Below are 5717 nucleotides of genomic sequence, written 5' to 3' on the forward strand. Positions count from 1 at the left end.
ACAACAAGCAGCTCTGACTTTGGGAGGGATTCCACCCAATCTGTTGTTTCACCTAAAAGGTCTCCAGCCTTCCTACCCCAGAATCTCACCAATATGTACTCATTCTTACTCTCCGCTTTGAGGAGGATAACTACAGCACAGGACATGGCTGACAGCTTCACTTGGGGAAGACTTACTCAGAGCCCTCTAAAATATGTGGTCTTTTCTTTCCCTGAAATGGTTTGCCTGCCAGGCTCCGATGGTCCCAACACAGTACCATCTGCTACCCCTTTATTCACGTAAGGGGGCAGGTTGTCTCTATTCTGGACCACTTGGCCCTGAGCAAAACTCATAAGACATTTGATTTCAGTGCCTGTCCTGCTGCCCAGATATCTTCCCCTTTTTAGGGCCTCAGTTTCCTCAGTGAAGAGGTTGGCTAAGTTGGCTGTTAAGTTCTTTGCACATCATGTGTTCCATTACATTCAGAAAGTGGTTGGCTTGGAATCTAGTGCCAACTATTGCCTGCTCCTACCAGAGCTTTCTTCACCTCAGCTTCTCAGACAAGAGACCTTGAAGCTATCCTTGACTCTTCTCTCTCTCACACACACACACCCCTTGTCTAATCAAGCTGCTGATGCTCTCAGCTCCACCTCAAGTCACTATCCTCTCTCACCTGCGATATTGCACCAGCCTCACCATTGGTCTTTCTACTCTTGCCCCCTTTGGTCAATTCTCAACTTTGCAGACAGAGTGATCCCGTTACAGTATGAGTCAGATTATATAACTCCTCCACTTAAAACCCACTGAGCCCCCCCATTTTACTCAGAGTAGAGGCCAAACACCTTCCAGAGCTTTTAAGACTCCTGCTTCAGGGCTTTGCACTTGCTGTTTTCTCTGTGTCTACACTTCATGCCAAATGTCCACACAACTCACTTCCTCAACTCCCTTGGGAATTTACTCAGCTGTCACCTTCTCATTTGGGCCTATGCTTGACAACCCTACTGAAAATAGCAATGCCCCCTACATTCCCTATCCCTTTTCTTTGCTGTACATCCTCCATAGTACTTCCATCACACTATGTATTTTGTTTGTTTTCTACCTACCTCAGTTAGAATGTTTGATCAATGAGAAGATGGATTTTAGTTGGTTGGTTGATTGGATTTTTTAAGTTTTTTTTTTAATGTTTATTTATTTATTTTAAAAAAATTTTAAGGTTTAATTTATTTCTGAGAGAGAGAGAGACAGCATGAACAGGGGAGGGTCAGAGAGAGAGGGAGATACAGAATCTGAAACAGGCTCCAGGCTCTGAGCTGTCAGCACAGAGCCCGACGCGGAGCTCGAACCCACGAGCTGTGAGATCATGACCTGAGCTGAAGTTGGATGCTTAACTGACTGAACCACCCAGGTGCCCCTAATGTTTATTTATTTTTGAGAGAGGGAGCATAAACAGAGGAGGGGCAGAGAGAGAGAGGGAGACACAGAATCTGAAGCAGGCTCCAGGCTCTGAGCTGTTAGCACAGAGCCTGACATGGGGGTCGAACTCACAAACCATGAGATTATGACCTGAGCTGAAGTCCAGACACAACCAACTCAGGTGCCCTGGTTGGTTGTTTTGTTGTTGTTGTTGTTGTTGTTGTTGTTGTTGCTGTATCCCTAATACTTAGAACATAGTCTGACATTTTGAAGGCTCTGAGAACTGTCTAGCTAGATTAATGAAATGAAGAACAGCAAGTTCTCTCTTGCCTGGAAATACAGAGGTATCAAGTAGTATATGCTTTCCTTCCCTCATTACTCAGTTTCCTTCCCTTCTTAGCTTACATTTGCTCCTTATTTCTTAAACCTGATATTTCTTGGAAATGGCATGAGGAGGGACGACATTCCAGTGGCAGTCTGCAGGGCTAGTTCTTAGACTAGAAGTGTACCTCATATCACATAACACTGAATTTCTCTAGTGGCAAATCCACTCCAGCCTCTCTTCTGTGTCTTGAGCGTGTTTTTATGGCTGGCATTCTTAGCTCATGTTAGAACTTGCCTGTTTGAGAAGACAAAATTGAGATTTGGGATTCAGTATTTTGAAAGTCCATGACAAATACCCATATGAATCCATCCAAAACTGAGCTTCCAATCCTCCTTCATTTTGGACTTCAAATCTAAAACATTTTTTAAACTTCCAAGAGGAGTTAGATTTATGTGCTAGTGCCTATGAGGAATGAAAAAAAAAAAGTGGTCTTCTGTTAAAAGAGTCTTCATGATGAAAGCCTATACATGGAAATTTGAGGTTGAATCAGATGTAAAAAGTATTTCTCTCTCAGTTACTCCCTCGGCCACTTATTTATTTATTCATTCAATATCTATGTGTCGTGGTCTCTTCATGGAGTACTGTCAAACAAACACAGTTAGCAACTAAAACTAAACTTAAAAAAATTATCTTTACTTTTGATTAAAGAAGTGGACCCAGAAGATCCATGAAGCACACCATCCCCTAGCTTCCCTCTCTTCCTCCTAGGGAAGGGACCAGACACATGGAAAATGAATTCTTCTTTGTCTCACACTGGGATTTCCTGTTAAACAGAATTCCCCACTTCATTTTATGATATAACAACAAAGAGAGACAGTGAACCAATATTTGAAGGTAGCTCAGAATGCATATGGAGATACGAAGAAAGTTATGGTCATTACCACCTGGGGCTATTTTTTAAAAGTACTGCTATGTATACCCATCCTAGATAGTCAAATTTAATTGATCCAGGGTAGGCCTGGTTAAATAGTTTTTAGGAACTCCCCCAGGTGGTTTTTATGCATAGCTAAGGTGAAGAATGAATGGTCTAAACATAAACTATAACCAAGTTTATTTTTTAGGCCTCTGAAGTGCAGTGATTTTTTAAAAATATTTATTTTTATTTTGGAGGAAGAGCGCAAGTTGGAGAGGGGTAGAGGGAAAGGTACAGAGGATCTGAAGCAGGCTCTGAGCAGACAGGCTGACAGCAGTGAGCCCGATGTGGGGCTCGAACTCACAAACCACGAGATTATGAGCTGAGCCTAAATCAGACACTCAACTCACTGAGCCACCCAGGCACCCCCAAAGTGCAGTGATTTTAAATTGAGATTGAAGCAGTAATGAACTAGATGAAGTGAAAAGTAGAAAGGTGTGAGAGAGCATTCCAGGCAGGAGGAATAGCCATGAAAAACATGCTAGTGTAAAAGTCCTGGTTTTAGAAAGCCAAGAGCAGCCTTTACAGCCATTTTAAGCTGTTCCTTAGGGTGGAGGAGTTGTGCCCAAAAGAAAATTTACCTCCTGATTTCCCACAAAGCTGTATAGGAAATCACCTAAAGAAAACCCACCATCATATAGAGCTGCCACTGCCATGGGAGTGACTGGGTATGTGGATAACAAAAGGAATAGGTCTTTTCACTTTGTTGAGTAAATATAGATTAAGTTTGCAGTTTTTGCATACATAACTGCTATATTTGGAATTAATGCCTCAGGACTATAACCAGGACCCTTCAAAAGAAGTGCTAATGACTTGACTTGATGGATTTTCAAAGACAAAGCTGAAACCCTCTAGGGACAGGATACTGGAACGGTCCCATTAAAAATGTGTTCATCTGAAGGGCCCCTGGGTGGCTCAGTCAGTTAAGCATCCAACTTCAGCTCAGGTCTTGAACTCACAGTTTGTGAGTTTGAGCCCTGCGTCGGCCTCTGTGCTAACAGCCCAGAGTCTGGAGCCTGCTTTGAATTCTGTGTCTCATTCTCTCCCTGCCCCTCCCTGACTTGTGCTCTATCTCTCTCTGTCTCTCAAAATAAATGTAAAAATGTAAAAAAAAAAAAAACTTTTAATGTGTTCATCCTGAATATTTATCCTATTTGGTTAGAAAAGAGATAGAAAGTGTCATGTTACTAAAAACAATGCAGAATTTGATTCTCATATTACTAAAAGCTACAGGAAAGAATGACCTTTTATTACACTTTTCCCCATTTTCTGAGGAGCAAGGGTCATATCTCAGTAATCATTTTAACTTTGACAGCCTCTGAACATTTTTTGTGTATCTTCATCTTTTGTCCTTTTCTTCCAATTGCTAATGGTTTAGGAGAATTAATGGACCAGGGGATAAACAGGTTTTGTTTCTGAGCATAAAGGCTTTATGGTCTTGTCAAAGGATTTTTTTTCCTACACTATGTATTTTCCTCTTTTGCTGATGACAAAAAAAGAGGCTTATGGAAATATTTGTCTTCTCATAATGCCTTATGCTAATCATGAGGGAAATAGAAATTAGAATGACCTTAAATCCTTGCACCATACTGTGTCTTTACTTCAACCACTCATGGTATCAGGGGACAGGGGAGATGGAGAGGAAAGTTGCTAAAATAATGTGAACTTGGGGCAGACTTTCCAATGTAAACATCTTTTGAATTTCTTCTTCACTCTGAAATGAATTATTTGAAACAAATCACTTAAAACAATTTTTTTAGTTCTAGCAGGCCCAAGATAAGAGGCCTATTTTCAACTTGAAGCAAAATTTTGGGTCATAAACAAAACTTAGATGTGTTTAGTGCTCTTCAGAACATTTGAGACCACCTCTTTGAATTTAGTATATAGTCAATACTATAGGTGTGTGTGTATATATATATATATATATATATATATATATATATATATTCAACTCATATAATCAATATATTGAAGAAGCCCACCATTGTCTATACTTATATACAAGCATTAACTTCTAATTTGTTGCCTTGAGGAAGAAGTGGGATATTGGTGGGGCTGTTTTCACTGGAAAATATTTGCAAAGTAACTTCACTTTAGAAGTAGTAGAAAGAAAAAGTGATTTTCTTTTATTTTGTAAAAATTTGTTATGAAACAGATGCAAGGCTAGAGATTGAAAATATGGATTAAAACATGATATCTGGCCTTGAAGAGCTTTTACCTGAACTGGACCTTGGGCCATGGCTAGGAACTAGCCAGAAGGAGGGAAGAAAATGTGTTCCAGATGAAGGAAGCATCATTTTCAATGATGCAGAAATGTGAAAAACTCTAGAAAGTTTCAAGAGTCAGAAGATCTTCAGAGTAATTGGAACACTTGACTCGTGTAGGAAAACATAGAAGTCGAGTCTAAGATGATGAATTGGGAAGTAGCAGAGGGTAGTGTTTGACAGCACTGAGTCTGGCCTGAGGTCAACCCTTGGCTTCTTCATTGAGTAGCATCTTACTCTGCACCATTTTTTTCTCATCTGTAAAATAAGGAGGATAATAATAACTCATGGGTGCTGAGAATAGTGCCTGGCATGATTTGCCAAATTAAGGCAACAGTTTATCCTGAGATGAAAAGGACTAATGCTAAAATGATGTCAGTGTGAAGGATAGGAAAGGCCAATTGCAAGAGATGTTTCTCAGGTGTATTTGAAAGACTTGCCAAATGATTGGATTGGAGTGAGTGAGGAATAGAACAGGAAGGAAGAGGTCAAGAATGACAATCATGCTTTTAACTTACGAAACCCTAGATGGTAGGGTCTGTGATCAAGATCAGAATTGGGGCACCTGGGTGGCTCAGTTGGTTCATGACTCAGTTAGATCATGACTCAGTTAGATCATGACTCAGTTTCAGCTCAGGTCATGATCTCACAGTTTGTGAGTTCAGGCCCCACATTGGGCTCTCTACTGATAGTGTGGAAGCTGCCTGAGATTCTCTCCCCCTCTCTCTGCCAATTCACTGTTAACGCTCTCTCTCTCTCTCTC

Source organism: Hyaena hyaena, unplaced genomic scaffold (genome assembly GCF_003009895.1).
Source record: "Hyaena hyaena isolate Hyena2069 unplaced genomic scaffold, ASM300989v1 scaffold_241, whole genome shotgun sequence".
NCBI lineage: Eukaryota > Metazoa > Chordata > Mammalia > Carnivora > Hyaenidae > Hyaena > Hyaena hyaena.